The sequence below is a fragment of the Dermochelys coriacea genome, chromosome 3, assembly GCF_009764565.3.
Source record: "Dermochelys coriacea isolate rDerCor1 chromosome 3, rDerCor1.pri.v4, whole genome shotgun sequence".
Classification (NCBI taxonomy): Eukaryota; Metazoa; Chordata; order Testudines; family Dermochelyidae; genus Dermochelys; species Dermochelys coriacea.
In genome coordinates this window covers 138,937,708-138,956,987 of record NC_050070.1, presented here as the reverse complement: position 1 = coordinate 138,956,987, position 19,280 = coordinate 138,937,708, and the positions used below count along the sequence as shown (strand labels likewise).

At 41.3% G+C, this 19,280-nt stretch overlaps 1 protein-coding gene across 1 annotated transcript in view; it reads right to left on the bottom strand.

Annotated features, from left to right (window-relative positions):
* The window catches only part of CHRM3 (cholinergic receptor muscarinic 3), a 501,021-nt gene that overhangs the window by 473,451 nt on the left and 8,290 nt on the right, over nt 1-19,280 (bottom strand). The window lies entirely within an intron of this gene.

The window sequence follows — 19,280 nt, the reverse complement described above, 5'->3', positions numbered from 1 at the left end:
AACACACCATGACATTGCAACAGCAGTTAGCACTTGGGGTAGCTTCTGCACCTCTTTAGGGCAGAATTTTAATAGCAGGAATGTAGTATCCTATTTCATCTCTGCGGAACTATGCAGAGCAGCTGGTATAATCATCTGCTTACCCTTTCAAGAGACCTAAATTCTCTGTTTATGAAGTTATTTAAATCATGGAATTACTCACAAACAATGCAAATATATCAAAATTTAATTTAAAAAAGTATCTGAATCTTTAAAAGGTACCCAAAATTCAGTTCAGATATATTGTATAGGATTACCACTAAAACTAAGACCCAAATCCTCAGGTGGTGTCAATACACAGAAGCCGGTGAAGCTCTACTAATTTACACATCATTAGACAGAGGATAGGGCCCAAAGATTTTTGTATTACCCTCTTAAGTATTAAAGAGTAAAAGATAAATCATACAGCCATACAGGCCTATACCAAGATATTTGCAACCATCTGCAAAGAAAACTGTTTAGCTTTTCAGTCAAGCATGCTATACTATACATTTAACTATACTTCCATTAATTGCACTGGTGAATCATGAGCAACTACAGTTTAAGGGGTTAATAGTTCTTTAAATCTCTGAATTACAAATTTTAGTTAATAGGCATTATAAATTGTGGGCAAGGACACTAGTTAAATTTGTATACTTAATTTAACTAATACACACATTTTGCTGTGCAGAGTTTGTTTAAAGCTTTGTTAGACTAAACCTGTTACTCATTTTAAAACATATTTTGACCTACATTACTGGTGAAACTATTTCCACAAACATATACAAAATACATAAGGCTGATGTTTTCAGTGACACTTGCATCATTAGATGAAATATGCTGTTGAACATTCCAGCTACATCCAGGCAGAATGTACCTACCATGTTATCAACGTCTAGTACATTCTAGTAGCCAATTTATTTCAATGAAACACTGATCAGAAGACACTGGCAGAGTCTCTGCTGATGAAAGCCAGCTGTCATGATCCAGGACGTAAGCAGTCAGACCAGCAATGGCTGGGAACCAGGAACCAGAGCTGAGGGTCAGACAGTCAGCGTCAAGCCAAGGGTAATAGCTATCGCCAACTTGCTATTATAATGTAAGACACTAAAGACGTTTTAAGTAACAGTAAACACTTTACTTCACTTTATGCTGATAACTGAACAAATAGGTGTTCCTGGATTGCCTACCTGGCTCCAAATGCAAGCAATGTAATTCTGCTGATAAGGCATAACAGTTCCCCCCATATAACACTACTGGTTCCTTCTCCAAAGTTCCTATCATAATTTCATCTTTAAAAAAAATAGATAGTTAAAATTGTACGTAAGTTTCAGCTTTACTCATTGGTATCAAATTACTGTAGTGTCCATAATTCTAATGTGAGCCCCCTAAAGCGAATAATTAGTCTATGTATCTAGTAGGTTCTCTTAGCACTTTGCTTTAAGAAAAGGAGAACTTGTGGCATCTTAGAGACTAACAAATTTATTTGAGCATAAGCTTTCGTGAGCTACAGCTCACTTCATCGGAGTAGCTCATGAAAGCTTATGCTCAAACAAATGTGTTAGTCTCTAAGGTGCCACAAGTTCTCCTTTTCTTTTTTTTCAGAGTAGCAGCCGTGTTAGTCTGTATTCGCAAAAAGAAAAGGAGTACTTGTGGCACCTTAGAGACTAACAAATTTATTAGAGCATAGACCCTTTTCTTTTTGCGAATACAGACTAACACGGTTGCTACTCTGAAACCTGTCACTTTGCTTTAGAGGTAGTAACAAGAGAATCAGTGTCCTGTTTTTTTTTCCCCCTGTAATGAACTGACTGCTTGAGACACAGTAGATTCAGAAGTCCAGTCTGATATTGCTTGTATTTCTGATCTGGATGTTGACATAGTTTGTTTCTTCCATATTTTCATTCACCATCTGCACAATTCATTTAGTGCTCATCAAATCCTTTCTGTTTCTCCTATAGACATCGCGTTCCTCTGTCTCAAGAAGATTAGATCTTGAAGCAGTGTGTTGGTCAGTCAACTGTTCAGGTTTCCATGGTCCTTTTTGATTAATATAAACAAGTCTCCAGTTTTCAGTGGTGATAAAAAAAGCTTGGTACCTTTGTCAAAGAAATTCTTCTGCTTTGCTTGTCTCAATTTTAGGCTATTTTCTATGTCTCTTTATATCAGCTTGGATTGCAACACTGATGAAGTCAGCAATCTGGTCCTTAGATGTGTTCCCATGAGGAGTTGAGCAGGTGATTCTAAATCTCCCATAGGTGTATTCCAATAGCTTAACAGGCTAAAACGGGGATGTGGGTTATCCAAGCTTGATTTTTTTTTAGAATCCTTTTTACACTTTGAACTTCTTTCAGCCATTCCACTTGATTGTGTGAATGGACTTGATGTTTTGTGAATAAAGTCCCACTGCTTTGCAAAAGTTTTAGTATCTGGAAAAATGTGTGGTCTATTGTCACTGTATGCCATACCTTGCAAATATAGGCATGCAGCATCGAGGACAGATGCACTTATGTCCTGAAGCAGCCAGTCTAAGTATTTTGAATAATAAATCAACCAGATTAAGAAAATTTCCACCTTGAAGTGCAAACGGGTACATGCCAAGTTTCTGCCAAGGTCGGTTTGGGACCTTATGTGGTAGCATTGGTTCCTTTTGATTATTGTTTCTGAAGGTTTGATACGTCCTCAATTTGATTCCACATGCCTGGCCAAGAGACAGCATCTTGAGCTCTCCTTTTACATATTTCTGCTCTGAGATGACTCCCATGAATAATCACCAGATCTCTTTTGAGACTTTTCAGGACTATGATTACGTTACTTTTAAAAATTGAAGTTCTTCTTGCACATTTAGTTCCTTTCTATACGGCCAGTAAGTATAGAGATCCTCCAATACTTCAGGTTTCTTGTCTGGCCGTCTTTGTAAAATAGAACAGGAGTACTTGTGGCACCTTAGAGACTAACAAATTTATTAGAGCATAAGCTTTCATGGGCTACAGCCCACTTCATTGGATGCATACAATGGGGCATATAGTAAGAAGATATATAAACACAGAGAGAGAGAGAGAACAAGAAAAGGTGGAAGTAGCCATACCAACCGTAAGAAGCTAATTAATTAAAATGAACTATTATCAGCAGAAGAGAAAAAAAAAACTTTGTAGTGATAATCAAGATGGCCATTTTGACAATTGACAAGAAGGTGTGAGGATACTTAACATGGGGAAACAGATTCAATATGTGTAATGACCCAGCCATTCCATCAGTGATCTTCCAGAAAACACCATCCTGGCCACCATGGATATAGAAGCGCTCTACACCAACATTCCACACAAAGATGGACTACAAGCCGTCAGAAACAGAATCTCCGATTATGTCACAGCAAACCTGGTGGCTGACCTTTATGACTATGTCCTCACCCACAACTATTTCACATTTGGGACAATATATACCTTCAAGTCAGCGGCATTGCTATGGGTACCCACATGGCCCCACAGTATGCCAGCATTTTTATGGCTGACTTAGAACAACTCTTCCTCAGCTCTCGTCCCCAATACCACTACTTGCGCTACATTGATGACATCTTCATCATCTGGACCCATGGAAAAGAAGCTCTTGAGGAATTCCACCAGGATTTCAACAATTTCCATCCCACCATCAACCTCAGCCTAGACCAATCCACACAAGCGGTACATTTCCTGGATACTCCTGTGTTAATAAGCGATGGTCACATAAACACCACCCTATAACAGAAACCTACTGACCACTATACTTACCTACATGCCTCCAGCTTTCATCCAGATCCAGACCACACGATCCATTGTCCACAGCCAAGCTGTAAGATACAACCACATTTCCTCCAATCCCTCAGACAAACACCTACAAGATATCAAGCATTCTTAAAACTACAATATCCATCTTCTGAAGTGAAAACACAGATTGACAGAGCCAGAAGAGTATCCAAGAGTCACCTACTACAGGACAGGCCCAAAAAAGAAAACAGAATGCCACTAGCTGTCACCTTCAGCCCCCAACTAAAACTTCTCCAGAGCACCAAAGATCTACAGCCTATCCTGAAAAATGATCCCTCACTCTCATAGATCTTGGGAGACAGACCAGTCCTTGCTTACAGACAGCCCCTCCCCAACCTGAAGCAAATACTCACCAGCAACCACACACCACACAACAAAAACACTAACCCAGGAACCTATTCTTGCAAGAAAGCCCGATGCCAACTCTTTCCACATATTTATTCAAGTGACACCATCATAGGACCCAATTACATTAGCCACGCCATCAGGGACTCGTTCACCTGCACATCTACCAATGTGATATATGCCATCATGTGCCAACAATGCCCCTCTGCCATGTACATTTGCCTAGAGATTGTCCGGTTTGGCCAAAGAATAAATGGACACAAATCTGACATAGGGAATCATAACGTTCAAAAACCAGTAGGCGAACACTTCAACCTCTCTGGTCACTCAGTAACAAACTTAAAGGTGGCAATTTTGCAACAGAAAAGCTTCAAAAACAGACTCCAAGGAGAAACTGCTGAGCTTGAATTAACATGCAAACTAGATACCATTAACTTGTGTTTGAATAGAGACTGGGAGTGGCTGGGTCATTACACATATTGAATCTATTTCCCCATGTTAAGTATCCTCACACCTTCTTGTCAACTGTCAAAATGGGCCATCTTGATTATCACTACAAAAGTTTATTTTTCTCTTCTGCTGATAATAGTTAATTTTAAATTAATTAGCTTCTTACAGTTGGTATGGCTACTTCCATCTTTTCATGTTCTCTGTGTGTGTGCGCGCACGCACACACACTTCTTACTTTATGTTCCATTCTATGCAGCCGATGAAGTGGATGTAGCCCACAAAAGCTTATGCTCAACTAAATTTATTAGTCTCTAAGGTGCCACAAGTACTCCTGTTCTTTTTGTGGATACAGACTAACAAGGCTGCTACTCTGAAACCAGTCATTGTAAAATAGGTCATCTTAAAGTTTGCAGGACAACATCTATTTCAGTTCCTGGCTGAAATTCCTTCAGTTTCTGTTTTGAATTAGGCATGATGGGGAGGGATGGTGTCCCTAGCCTCTGCCTGCCAGAAGCTGGGAATGAGCAACAGGGGATGGATCACTTGATGATTCCTATTCTGTTCATTCCCTCTGGGGCACGTGACATTGGCTATGGTCAGAAGACAGGATACTGGGTTAGATGGACCTTTGGTCTGACCCAGTATGATGTTCTTAATAAGACCTCATAAGATGTACTGCAACATCTACTTCCTCCTTCACCATGCAACATGTATTCTCTGGATCAAGCATCATCAATTGCTAACTCTTTCCCTGGTCTGTTTCCAACTTCCAGTGGATATTGCCGGAGCATTTAAAACCATTTTTTAATCCTTAGTGGAGCACCGTACAAAGGTTTTCTGAACATGGCCTCAAGAGGCTTTGTGGTCTATTTCCACAGCTATTTTTCCTCCATAGATAAATTGCTGAAAATGGAGTACACCAAATGTTATTGCCAACATTTCTGGAATAAGGAACAGGAGCCCCATTTTGCAGCAATCCATCCCCTACTCCAGTTGAACCTGCATCCACTGACACAGTAACTGGTTCTTTCACATTAAAGTACTTCAGCATGGGTTCCCTTGTAAGCAGTTCCTTCTAGTGTTCATATGCCACTTCATGCCTTGGCATCCAGGCAAAGTCAACATTTTTTCCCAAAAGTTGTTTTACAGGAGTTGCTATTGTTGACATGTTCAGGATAAATTTTCCCAGAGTAAATAACCATTCCAAGAAATCTTTGTAATTCAGCCTTGGAGGTCAGTGTGACCATTTCAGTTATTGCAGCAATTTTTAAGTTGTCAGGTTTTAGACCTTCTTTTGTCAAGCAATGCTCCAAATATTTTATCTATCTGTCAGAGGCAATTTGCAATTGCTCTTGTTCAGTTGCCATTTCCTTTCACAACACCTGTGTAGAACTCTCAAGCCTTCGATCATGTTTTTGTCCAGTATTTCCCTTCACCAGTATGTCATCTATATAACATTCAAATCTCTGTTGGGTTACTCTTTGATATACTTCTGGAGCTGAACAAATGCCAAAGGGAAGTCTGGTGAACCTGTACCTGCCAGAGGGTTTGTTGCATGAACAGAGAATCTAGAATTTTTGTCATTTGGCTGTAGGCAACTGAAAGCGTTCTCTTCATATTGCTTTATTCATGTATCTCAGATCCAAATATATTCTCATTTCATCTTGAATTGGTTTGTCTAGTATTGATCCATTTCATAGATTCTTACACTTTTGTTATTACTCACATTGTTCTGCGTGGTACACTTATTTTTCCAGTTTGTCCTTTAATACCACTGGAATTTTACAAGGTGCAAGAATTACAGGTGGTACTTGTGAGTTCACCTTTATGGTATGTTTACCTGGCAAGCACTCTCAACCTATAAAATACATCGTAGAATTCTTTAAATATATACCAGGCACCTTCTGGTTCTTCTTTTACCATACTTACTCTTTGAACTAAGTTTAAAGATGTCACAGCCTCTAAACCCCCATATGGCTTGAGAGTCAAATTCCACCACCTGAAATTCCAGCCATGCTTTCTTATCCTGATAAAGTCCAAGTTGCATTTACCACATACTGGCAGTTTTTCTCCTGAGTAGCTTATCAGCCAGATAATCAATCTGCAAATTGGTTCGGACCTTAAAATGTTATAAAAAAAAAAAACTTTAGAGACAACACATTGGCCTATGCCCCAGTATGGGTTTCAAAATGGACAGTTTTGTGATCGTTCATGAGCAAATCCATATTCCACTCAGCCATGGGTGGCTCAGTTCTCAGAATACCAAGAATCAGATCTTATGATTGCTCATCTGCTACTTTGAGAGTAAATATCTGCTTGCACTGGGACTTTGCCTAAATGTGAAACTCTGGAAAGGTGTTCTTACTCATATACAGGACTGTTCCTTACAGCATGGCTACATCCACACAACCCTTAGTTGCCTTTGCCTGCTCCTTTTTCCACTTCTCTCTATCTCAGGGTTTTATTAGCAGCAGGACACACTCCAGTCCATGACTGGGTGCTTGCTAAAGGCAGACTTACACTGCAATGTATGCATGTGTTTTTCTGGTTCACCCAGCCCTTAGTTGCAACTGTTTTGCAGTCATTTCAGCTGCACGACCTATGGCCACAGCACATTCCAGGGTTAAATTAATCACCCTCAACAATCTAGCTCACACTGAGTCTGATATAATAGCATACATGAGGAGTTCTTTAATGAGTGACTCCCACAGTTTTCCAAATTCATGAGATTGTGCTGCCAGTTTTATATCAGTCCCATATTGATATATACTTTCCCCTTCTGTCTGACTGCCAGTGAAAAATTTGTCGCATAAAAGAGGCACATTTCTTTTTGAGTGCACTGTATGCTGCAAATGTATTCTTTAAGACCTGTATTTTTTTTCTTTATCTGCTGCATCATAAAATTGAAAAGTGTTAAATACCTCTCCTGCTTTGTCACCGGCCAAATGAAGAAATAATACTGTTTGCAGCCATTCATCTTTGTTGTCTGTACCACTTGTGATGCTGTACAGCTCAAATTCTTGCTTCCAATTTGTCCAGTTTTCTGATGCATTTTTGTCAAATACTAAGCTTCCTAGAAGCTTTATTTGGTCCTTTTATTTCTTATTTTATTTATTTTTTCAGATTTGTTCTACTCTTTTTACTTTTACTTTTGTCCTGACACCATTGCCAACTTGCTATTATACCATAAAAAAAAAAAAAGATACTAGAGACTTCTTAAATGACAATAAAACACTTTATTTAACTTTTTGCAGAGAACTGTACAGACAGGTGTTGCAGATTTGCATGCCTGGCTCTAAGTGCAAGCAAAGTGCTTCTGTTGATAAGGCCCACTATATGATCCCCTCTATACAACAGTAGGGTAACTTTGATTCCTACTCCAACATTTCTATCATTATACCAAGAGTTGGAGTTGGAGTCAGAGTCAGGAGTCGTGCCAAGGGTCAGAGCCAGAATCAATAGCCAGGGGTGGGGCACAGAAGCAGGTATCTGGAACAAGGAACAAGGCAGCAAGGTAGAAATCAGGAATAGGGTTAGAAGGCAGGGCTCAGGAATCAGGTGAGAAAGCAGGATCCCAAACCATTTGGAGGCTTGGGCCTACTGTTACACTCATCCCTGCCTGAGGGCCTGAGCTCCTGACTCGGTATTACCCTGCCCTGCCGTAGGGCCAAGGTTTACTACTGTTTATATTGCTACTGCTATAGTATTATTGCGCAGCCCTGCCCGAGAGCCTGAGTCATTGTTGCCCCGACCTGACCTAGGGCTCCAGCATAACTGTACTTATTTTCTGCCTCCACAAGAGCTGTGAAGTTTGCAAGAGTAAACATCAATTTTGTTACAGCCATCCATGGTCAGACTTGGTCTAGCTACATTTAGTGTCACTTAGGAACTTGGCTTTCTTGACATGAAAAGGTGCACATCTTAGAGCCTTATAGATTCTCATAAGAGTGGATAAACTGTTTATATGTTAAAAGCTCAAAACACAGATATAAATACATCCGACATCCTGGATAAATTCAACTGCTCTTTGGCCGTGATCCAAAGCTCACAGAAATCAATGACAGGTTTCAGAGTAGCAGTCATGTTAGTCTGTATTCGCAAAAAAGAAAAGGAGTACTTGTGGCACCTTAGAGACTAACAACAAATAAATGTATTAGTCTCTAAGGTGCCACAAGTACTCCTTTTCTTTTTTGAGAAATCAATGAGAGTTTCATGACTTCAACATGCTTTGGCTTAGGCCCTATATGGTTCATTGAGGCTGACCCAGACTTGTAAACAACCTTGGTACAAGGAAGTTTAGAAACCCATTCTGTGGACCTACAGTCTATCACAGCATAGCCCTTTAGAAGGAATGGATGCAGAGTCAGAGTGGGATTGGAAATTCAGAAGGGGGATTTCATGGTTCCCCAAATGAAGGGCTAGAGGAATCTTCAGAAGACTCTGGACTGATCACTCCTCTTAGCTAGAATCACAGAGAACTATCACTTAGGTAAGTGGTTCCCAAACTTGTGCAGGGAAAGCCCCTGGTGGGCTGGGCTGGTTTGTTTACCTGTCGCGCCCGCAGGTTTGGCCGATCGTGACTCCCAGTTGCTGCAGTTTGCTGCTCCAGGCCAATGGGAGCTGCTGGAAGCGGCAGCCAGTATGTCCATTGGCCCACGCTGCTTCCAGCAGCTCCCTTTGGCCTGGAGCTGCGATCAGCCAAAGCTGTGGATGTGGCAGGTAAACAAACCAGCCCAGCCCACCAGGGGCTTCCCCTGCACAAGTGGCGGAACAAGTCTGGGAACCACTGACTTAAGTTGATTCCAGTGCAACTTCATTGTATAGGTAAGCCCATCTCATTTCTTAAACTGATATAGTTAAACCAGTACAAAAAGCTTTGTGGACACTCTTACTTTAAGTCAGTTAGGAACAGGTCTTTCAGTGAAATAAAAAAGTGTCCATACAACCTTTTGCACCAATGTAACCATATTGATATAAAACTCAGACTGTAAATTATGCCAGGGCTACCAGAGACAAGCCCTTCAATGGTGTTAAGAGTACTAGGATACACAGGTGCTGGAACTAAGGGTTCTGATGCTGCCTTGAAGTGGTTTACATTATATACAGGGCTTACAGTTTGATTCAATGGCTTTCAGCACCCCCATGATAAAAATTGTTCCAGCACCCCTGCTAGGATAAAGGAAACAAAACAAGCTTCCATAACTTACACTGAGATTTTTTTTAAAAGGTCTGTTTGTATGTATATGTGTATACACACACAACTTTATATTTAAAAGCATTGTACAGGGACATTGGTCAAGTATTTCTAAGGCTCAAATTTATTTTCATTAAAACAAGTTGAGGCCAAACACTTCACTTAAACCTAATCTGAATTAGTATTTTAATATGTATGCATATAAAAAAAAATTCCTGAGCAATATCGAAAATCCCAAACAGAAATAGAGAACCCCAAACAGAGCAGTGTTATGCAAAGAACCTGACAAGTATGCTTTGATTGTCCAAGCCTAAATGAAGTTTAAAAAAAGTAAAGCAAACGGCAGAAATGCTCAAACATGGATCAGGATGAAATCCTGATGCTGAAGTTAATGGCAGAACCTCTATCAACTTCAATAGGGGCCATGACTTCAGCTCAGATCTTTAAAATTATTTCCATTTTAAAAAAACTGAAGGCATTATTGACAGATTTTTTTTAAAAAACCTACACATTATCTGGTAAAGCCTCTAATTTAAATCTCCATCACATTCTTGTATCATATCTCTTCTGAGTTTAACTTTAGGATGTCAATTTGCAGAAGATAGTAAGTGAAGGAAGTTTGTATCTAGTTTTTTTTTTCCAAATCCTCAAACCTGATACCGTCGTCTTCTACAATTTAAAATTGTTTCCCCCACAAATAAAAGACATTTGAATGTCTCTAACATTCAAACTCAGATTCAAAGAAAATAACTCAAGCAACTTAAAATGTACTTTGTAAACTTCTTATGAAAGTATTTCTACAGATATTTTGTTCAAGAATAATGCAGAAACAATATTAAAAGGTATGGTACTTTGTATGTTCCCAGTAATAAGCCACTAACACAAGCTTGGGCCTTGATCCTTCAATGCAGTGTGTTTCTTTTTTTCCTCTTTCTTTCTCACACACACACACACACACACACACACACACACACACACAGTGAATTGCAGAATTGGGAGGGATAACATTAATTCTATGCGCTCAATCCTTCCCCTTGAATCAACAAGTTTTGCACTGGACTTCAGTAGGACCAGAATCTGTTGCTAAACGTTATCATGAATGAATATCCCAATGGAAGTTTACACTATACGTATCTCCTAGATAGCTATTTATATATATATTTATATATATATATATATAAATAAAACAGATAGTAAATACATAAACAAATTATAAAAAAATATGAGAAGAAATGAAACTGAGTTCAACCATAGTTTTTTATCAAGAATTTTGAATAATACAACCAAATAACTGAAGTGTTTCAGCATGCCCAACATTTCTACTAGGAAGTGTATGGCTTACAGCATTGTATCATATCATTTTAACTGGAAGAGATTATGCAGTCTCAAAGTCATGCAAACCACACAAAACATGTTAAACCATGACAGAACGTTTTCAGCATATAAATCAATACACTATGCAAACACATTTTTGCCCATCTCAGTAGGTTTATTACATAAAAGAAAGTAGTAAGATTTTTCTTTGAAAAGGAGGCTGGTAAGGAAATAAATAGAAAAAATTGAAACTATGACCTCCACAGAAGCCTAATATTAATGGAATTATAAAATAATTAATGATGATCTAAAGAGGGAGTGGGAAGGAAAAAGAGGACAACATGGATCACGTGGATCTTCCAAGTAGTAAATATTAGTATTATTGGCAGAAAGGTGAAAAACAGTACCAGAAATAACGTATGTGGCAATAAATCTCACTGATTCCCCATTGTCATGCTGATAATAAGTTATACCAAAGTGGATCAAGGGAGATGAATAGATAAGATGAGACTAAAAAGAGACATATTAGTCACCGTATGATTTACTATATCACAGAAAAGTTTCAAACACTGATGTGACAAGAAGCTCAACATCTGTGCATAGCAATATTGGTTTGTCACTAGTTTAATAGACTTAAATTTAGCAGTTTCATTTCAAAGAAGTTTTCTTCTTGGACATAGCATATATGAACAATATAAACTCCTACCTGAAACTGATGTATCTTATTTTGGAGCTATGATGGAAAGGGGCGGGTGGGAGGAGGGGAGATTTTTTTGGTTTTTAAATTAAGATTGAAAAACTTCACTTACATCTAAGTTACCGAACCAGACCATCTGCATGGATCTAGTTGGAGGATGCATCATTCTTCTCTTTCAGGTGCTACAAAAAGTTGGACCTGATTGTGTTCATGATTCAAGAGTGGCTTAAGTCCATGCTTGTTTTCAGACAGTCTGTCAATTCCAATGCCTCAGAAATGTCCACAGTTTAGTTTGGAGGAACAGATTCCCAGCTGATATAAATGGTCATAGCTCCACTGAAGTCAATGGAGCCATGAAAATTTACACCAGTTGAGGATCAGTCACGGAATGTTCCAAATAACTCTCCAGATGAGTTACTTTGTACACAGAGTCAGATTTGATGTGATCAAACACTGTTTCTTGAGGTTTTGTCACATTTTATTCTTTCACATTTCTTGATGGAAGATTTAATATAAAACTTGTTGAATATGTCCCTAATTGCCTCATGTTATGTGTTTTAATTTAAATATGAAGTGAACACAATGAGTGTCAATACTATATTGTGTATTTATTTTAACTCTGATTCAGGAAAGCATATTGTAGCACGGCTGCCTTACCTTATCTGGCTTCAGGTTAGCTGCTGCCTCAGTTTTCCCTCATGCAGACCGGACTCCCAGTAAGGACTCACGGCCATGCCCAAGACACTTTCTAGACACAATTTTATTCTTCAAATATAAAACTTAAGCAAGATAATAAAAACAAAGACAGTTACTTTGCCAAGCCTGGGCTACACTTCTCAGAGAGGCTTGCCTCTTTCAGTGCTGAATGCAGGACAAACCCTTTCTTTCAAACCCCCTGCTTCAGGAATGACAGGAGGAGCCCATCGCCCTTTTACAGCTCCCTAAACTGTGCTCTTGCAACCCTTTATAAAGATCTCCAGACTCCTTCCCAGCTGGATCTGATAACGGACCAAGGCTGCCTGGCCCGAGACCCCCTGGTCCTTAAAAAGGGGCAGGCCACCCTATTACACACTGTTAAACCCATGTTTAACTGGTCATTCCTGCATCATTACGTTAAATTTATAACCTAATCTTGTGGGAGTTTTTTTAAACAAGAAAGCCTAGTATTCCAGTTAAAGCCCTACATTACTCTCAGGGTATAAAATGTTTTACAATTACTATTTTTAGGCATATTCCCAAATGAGAAAACTAAACAGATTTAAAATGGTTTTTATTAGTTACTTGTAAATATATTTTTTTCTGATGGATGGTTTAGGTTGTGTTTTGAATAAATATAGTTTGTGATGTTTCACTACCATAACATGAACAGTACTGCAAATATGGATTTGAATAACTTTAAAAGTAGCTAAACTAATTTAATGTCTTAGGTTTTGTGTTGGGTTTTGTATTGGGTCCTCAAGGAACCTTGGGAAATACAAAACCAAGTACAAATACCTTCTCTTTCAACAGAACTCCCACTCAAACTCCCTTGTTTACAGCTCTGTTTGCTAGCTCCTGTGCCGCTGCAGCTGTTTTTACTAACTAGTGTGCCTACAAATCATCCCAAAATGGTTTTCTCTATTCAGCCATCTCTATTCTTTACCAGCCATTGCTCACAGAGACACGCCTTTTCCCTTAAAGCTATGCTTCTGAAAGCTTTCTTCTCTCATTCAGGTGTGGGATTTTTTGGAGGGGGTGGGTGTTAGTTTTAAATCTAAGGCAGACCTCTTCCTTACCACAACATGTTTGTTTCCTTTATTTCCCTAGTCCTCTCACCCCTTATGGTCCACAAGATTTTCTCATCCATCTTGTAGACTTAACCAGACTGTAGGTAATAGCTATGGGACTATGTGCCCCAGGTCAGATATCAGTTTCCCATTCACCAGAGAACCAAAATTATTGTCATCTCTAAGACTGGACTATGGTTTATGATTCCAAAAACAGTCTAAGACCCAAGAAAATTTTCAATAAACAAACAAAAAAAGATGGAGAAACTCAAAATTAAACGCTACAAAACTTACCTAGTTGGATCTAAGACTCCTTCATTTTGCCAAGCTAGTGCTAAATCACTGACATTGCAGAAAAGGAATTGGAAGAGTCTCTCTATTAGAGTCCTTGCCTGTCAATCCTTTCATTCCCTCAGGTCCCTCTCCCTTTAATACCCTTAAGAGTCTTTTTGACTTAATGACTTTGCTCACCATGATGCTAAGCTAGGAGATACCCACTATTAGCATTTTAGCAAAGGTATTAATGCAGTACTCCTTGGACCTCTAGGTCCTCCAGTACTTATTCACGAATACAGTCAAGTCATTTCCACATGATATGAAATGTTTTTTTTTAAATAAACCATTGGGATCTCTTTTTCTGACTCGTCTTATGAGCATTTCAAAAGTTCCTAAGTGTCAGAAGTATACCCTATTGCTTGACACCTTGTTCAGAATAAAGCTCTTTGCATAGTTATAATGCTCTCCTTTCTAAGGTCAATAGCTGACTGTTCCCTTTGAGTGTCAGAACAAAGCATACCACTTTCAGTCATAGTGTTAGAGATATAGTGACCATATGCTCTCCATAATTCTAATTTCTCAATAATTCCCAGAAGTGGAAATTATTATTTCTGGACAGATGGTATTCCCTCTGTCACAATGGTCTTGTGCCCAAAAAGTCTGAATAAAATTTGGCTAGTCTTGACTGTTGCACAGTATTATTTGTGACTGCTCAGATAGTCAATTGAAACTTCCAACAAAAATATGTAACAATTTAATGAGCATGCAATGTGTACATCATATCAAATCAATGAAGAATTACTATTTACTTAAATACCATGATATATGAAGCAAAGAGATGCACTGTTGGGATGTCCCTTGAAAGTCTGTGGTATAGCACATGGTTGCTGCCAATTTCTTTACCTGCAATCCTCTAATCATAAAAGATCACATTTTTGGTGCCATTCATAAGAATAAGCAAAACACAATAAAGGTATGCAAGCTAATGTCAGAAAGAGGTTTCCACATTTCTGGTTTGAAAACCATGCAATAAGGAACATGGCACATCCAAAAGCACGACTATACTTTTGAGCTGTTTGTCCCCAGCAGCATGCTTTCAGACGCACAGAGTTCTCAGTGTACTTTGAAAGCAAAAACATTAGATATTCCTTCATAAAAGCATTGTTTGAACACTGGACCATGAAGCAATCCTTGGTTATAAAATGGACACATGGTTTAGCAATCCTATAGTCTAAACAAAGTTATAGTGAAAGCCAGGTAGGTTCTGACTAGTAAGGCATGCAATAGGGTGGCTGATAAATATACCTTAATCTCTCTTTTGATTTGTAGTGTTTCTGGAAAAGTTTGTCAGTAAGTATTTCACTGAAGCTAGTTATGAAATTTCATACGTCCTGCCAAAAAAATCTGGATGTCAGCAGTTAGCTTCAGTGCAGCCTTTAATGTACTTTGAATGTAGAAAGAGCCCTGCAAATCTGCAGATATCCACAGACCATATTTGCGAGTTGCAGATCAGGTGGATACAAAGTATGTTTCTGTGCAGGGCTCTATGTATAAATGAGCTAGTTGGGTTTTTTCTTCCAGATCTGATAGGCTGAGCTTACCCCTTTATTAGGATAGGGATTCATCTTAAGGGATAGCTGGAATGGGCAGAGTTTTGAGGCTAGGAAGTAATAACCTTGCTGTTACTGAGTTGGCTGTAGTAGACTATCAGAGGGGAAACAGAAGAGTTTTCAGGTCGCTTCTTATGTTGTGTGAATATTCCTCAATAAAATTCAGATGTTTTTCATTTTAAATGTTTGTCTCTATTGATTATCAACCACAAGTTTAGGGGCCTGGTCAGGCGAAGCAATTTTGATCTAAATTATGCCCCCAAAAATGCTGCTAGAATCAGGTGTGACATCCACCCAAGTCATGGTATTAGATGAAAGCCACCATCCTCCCACACAAAGTGATTGCTCATCCCCCAGCATCTACTGCTCCCTCACTTCCTATCCTAGATCTCCCCATTTCTTCCTCCCTCAGCAGCCAGTGTTCTTCTTACCCTGCTCTCCCTATCTCTCCTTCTCCATATCTACAGTGATCTCTCTCCCCCCTAAGGTACTGTTTCCCCTCTATCCCCACCAAATGCCCTTTAGATCTCCCCTTCATCCTTTGGGCTAGGCATCTCACTTTTAGTCCTGGGAAGTCTTTTTTTTTCTCCACTTTACGCTTTCTCTGCCCAAACTCCTCTCTGCAATCCCATTCCCACCAGCACCCTATAGCATTTCACAACCATTTAGCATCTAAGTATCTTCAGTCCACCACAATCCCTAAAACCCACAATTCTTCAATATTCCCATAGCCATTCACCCCTCTTCCTGACATTCTGCCTTCCACACTCCTTGCATATATGTCCCACACATCTGCCTTACACTAAAGGATGCTGCCATGACTGAAGCGGAGTATGGGTGCTGTTCCTTATTACCTCCTTCTGCTGTTTATTAATAAGGGGAGAGCCGAATGAGGAGTGGCAGCCAGCCAGCGCAGAGATAAAGAAGAGTCTGCTGCAGACTTCATGTGTCAGATTCAGTTCCTGCCAACCTTTTTTGCACTCCACAAAGGGTGTTCCACAGCTCCACAGTCAATGCTGGAGAAAGAGGCAGAGTAGGGAAACAGTTCATCCAATCCAATCTTGCAAAGGATTCCCAGAAAGGGGATAATACAAACTAACCTCCTGGATTGGAGGCAAGATCCATAATCTATTTCATAGGATGAAGAGAGTCTCTGCCTCCGAACTCTGTGCCAGGGAAAGAATATACAGTAATCTTTTGGCTATGGCTCTGCATTTAACATCAGCGGGAAGAGATATTGATTGAGGATATTTAAAGAGATACAGACTTCTGAAGCCTTTTTTCAAATTCTGTTATTCCTGAGTTTTGTTAAGTTTCTATTCGAGTGGTGAGCTGGAGCCAGTTCGCACCGGTTCCCTAGAACCAGTTGTTCAATTTAGAAGCCCTTTTAGAACCGGTTGTCCCCCTTAACAACCGGCCAAAAGTGGCGCCTTAGGCTCCGACTCCGTGGGTGCTCCAGGGCTGGAGCACCCACAGGGAAAATTTGATGGGTGCAGAGCACCCACCGCAGCTCCCCGCCCGGCCCCAGCTCACCTCTGCTCCGCCGCTGCCCCACTCTGCTTCTCTGCCCCCTCCCCACGAATCAGCTGTTCGTGCGGGAAGCCTGGGAGGGCTGAGAAGCAGGTGGCGGCTTCATGCTCAGGCCCAGGGAGGCAGAGGTGGAGCAGAGGTGAACTAGGGCAGGGGGGCAAGAGCAGGGCTTCCCGCACCGCAGCAAGTAACCCAGGGGGTTGGGGGGGGGCCAGGAGAACCGCTCCCTACCCCAGCTCAACTCCTGGGCCTGAGCACGAAGCCACCGCTTGCTTCTCAGCCCTCCCAGGCTTCTCGCACGAACAGCTGATTCACGAGAAGCTGGGGGGGTGAGGGGCAGAGAAGCAGAGCAGGGCGGCGTGTTCAGGGGAGGAGGCGGAATGAAGGTGAGCTGAGCTGAGCTGAGCTGGGGTCGGACACAGCGTGGCGAGCTGCCGGTGGGTGCTCTGCACCCACCAAATTTTCCCCATGGGGGCTCCAGGCCCGGAGCACCCAGGGAGTCGGCGCCTAAGGCACCACTTTTGATGTGATCAGTGGGGGAGTGGCCGCTCCCCCCTGCTCCCCCCCAGCTACGCTCCCCCACCTCTAGGAGCCAGAGGGACCTACCGGATGCTTCCTGGGAGCTGCCTCAGGTAAGCACCACTGGGACTCCCCACCTTGTCCCCCTGCAGGTCCCTCTGGCTCTTAGGGGCAGGGTGGGCACCCACTACGGTGGCCCATGAGACCCTCCTGCCCAGTTCTGGGGGCAGTCAGGGGATGGGGGGGGTGGATGGAGCAGGAGTCATGGGGTGGCGCCCACGACCCCCTCATGGGGTGAGGAGAGAACCGGTTGTTAAGATTTTGGCAGCTCATCACTGCTTATTTCCCTTAATGCAAGTTTCATATTCCTTTGAATAGTTATTTTTGCTGTTGTACACTAAGAATTATTTTACCTGCTGTCTGAAGGTTTGATTGTTTGTTGCTTCAATAGTTTGTATTGGATGAAAGCAGTAAAAAACAAACACAAATAAAGTGGCAATGTGGAAAGAGCAGAGTTTCAGAGCAATGGATTTTTTACTACAGAAGCATGAAAAAGTAGCGAAACACTTCTGCTCAAAGAGACAATAAGACTGCACTCAGGTGAAGGGAAGTCCATGCTAGGGCATCTATTTGCAGGATCAAGGTTGTGCCATCAAAAAATCAGATTTAATTCATTAACAGTCTGGCAAAAGAGTTGATGCCTTAATGCCCAAAGATAAAAATTACATGTGCAAGCAGTGATGAGCTGCCAAAATCTTAACAGGTTCCCTCCTCACCCCACGAAGGCGTCATTGCCCACCCTCCCCATCCAACCCCCCCACGTTCCTGGGAGGGCTGAGAAGCAGGCCGCAGCTTCCGGCTCAGACGAAGGGTGGTGGAGGTGAGCTGGGGCGGGGAGCAGTTGCCCTGCGTGCCCCCCTGGGTTACCTGCTGTGGCGTGGGCGGCCCCGCCCCCCGCCCGGCTCACCTCCGCTTCCCTGGGCCTGAGCAGAAGCTGCAGGCTGCTTCTCAGCCTGCACCAGCTTCCCACGCAAACAGCTGATTCGCAGGAAGCCGGGGGGGGGGGGGGGGAAAAGAGAAGGAAGCAGAGAAGCAGAGCAGGGCGGCACCTTCAGGGGAGGAGGAAGAGACGGAGAGGAGGTGAGCTAGGACTGGGGGTGGGACAGGGAGCTGCTGGTGGGTGCTCTGCACCCACTAAATTTTCCGCTTGGGTGCTTCAGCCCTGGAGCACCCATGGAGTCTGTGCCTAAGCCGACACTTTTGGCCAGTTAAATTTAGAAGCCCTTTTAGAACTGGTTGTCCCTCACGAACAACCGGTTCTAAAAGGGCTTCTAACTTTAGTAACCGGTTCTAGCGAACCGGTGCGAACCGGCTCCAGCTCACCACTGTGTGCAAGGTAAAGTATTTCTTCTACTGTGTCTCAGGTTCTGCAAAGCAGAGAGAGTGTACTCTCTCTCTCTCTCTCTCTCATTATATTTATGGATATCCTTTTGATGAGGGTTAGAGTTGGATAGGGTCCTGCTGACTTTTTTTAATTATTAAAGTTTTTTGATAATATGGGAGCAGACCCCTATAGTTTCTAATAGGCTTTTCCTTTTGTAAAAACAGATAACCTCAAGTCACATATTACCCTTATGCCCCTCTCTTTGTTGTTACTGGGCAATAGCCAGGAGGATTATTTACTTTCCAGGGTTGGAGCTCCTGGCAATATTACAAAACACTTGAGTAAAGTTAAGCACATGCCTAACTGTTTGCAAG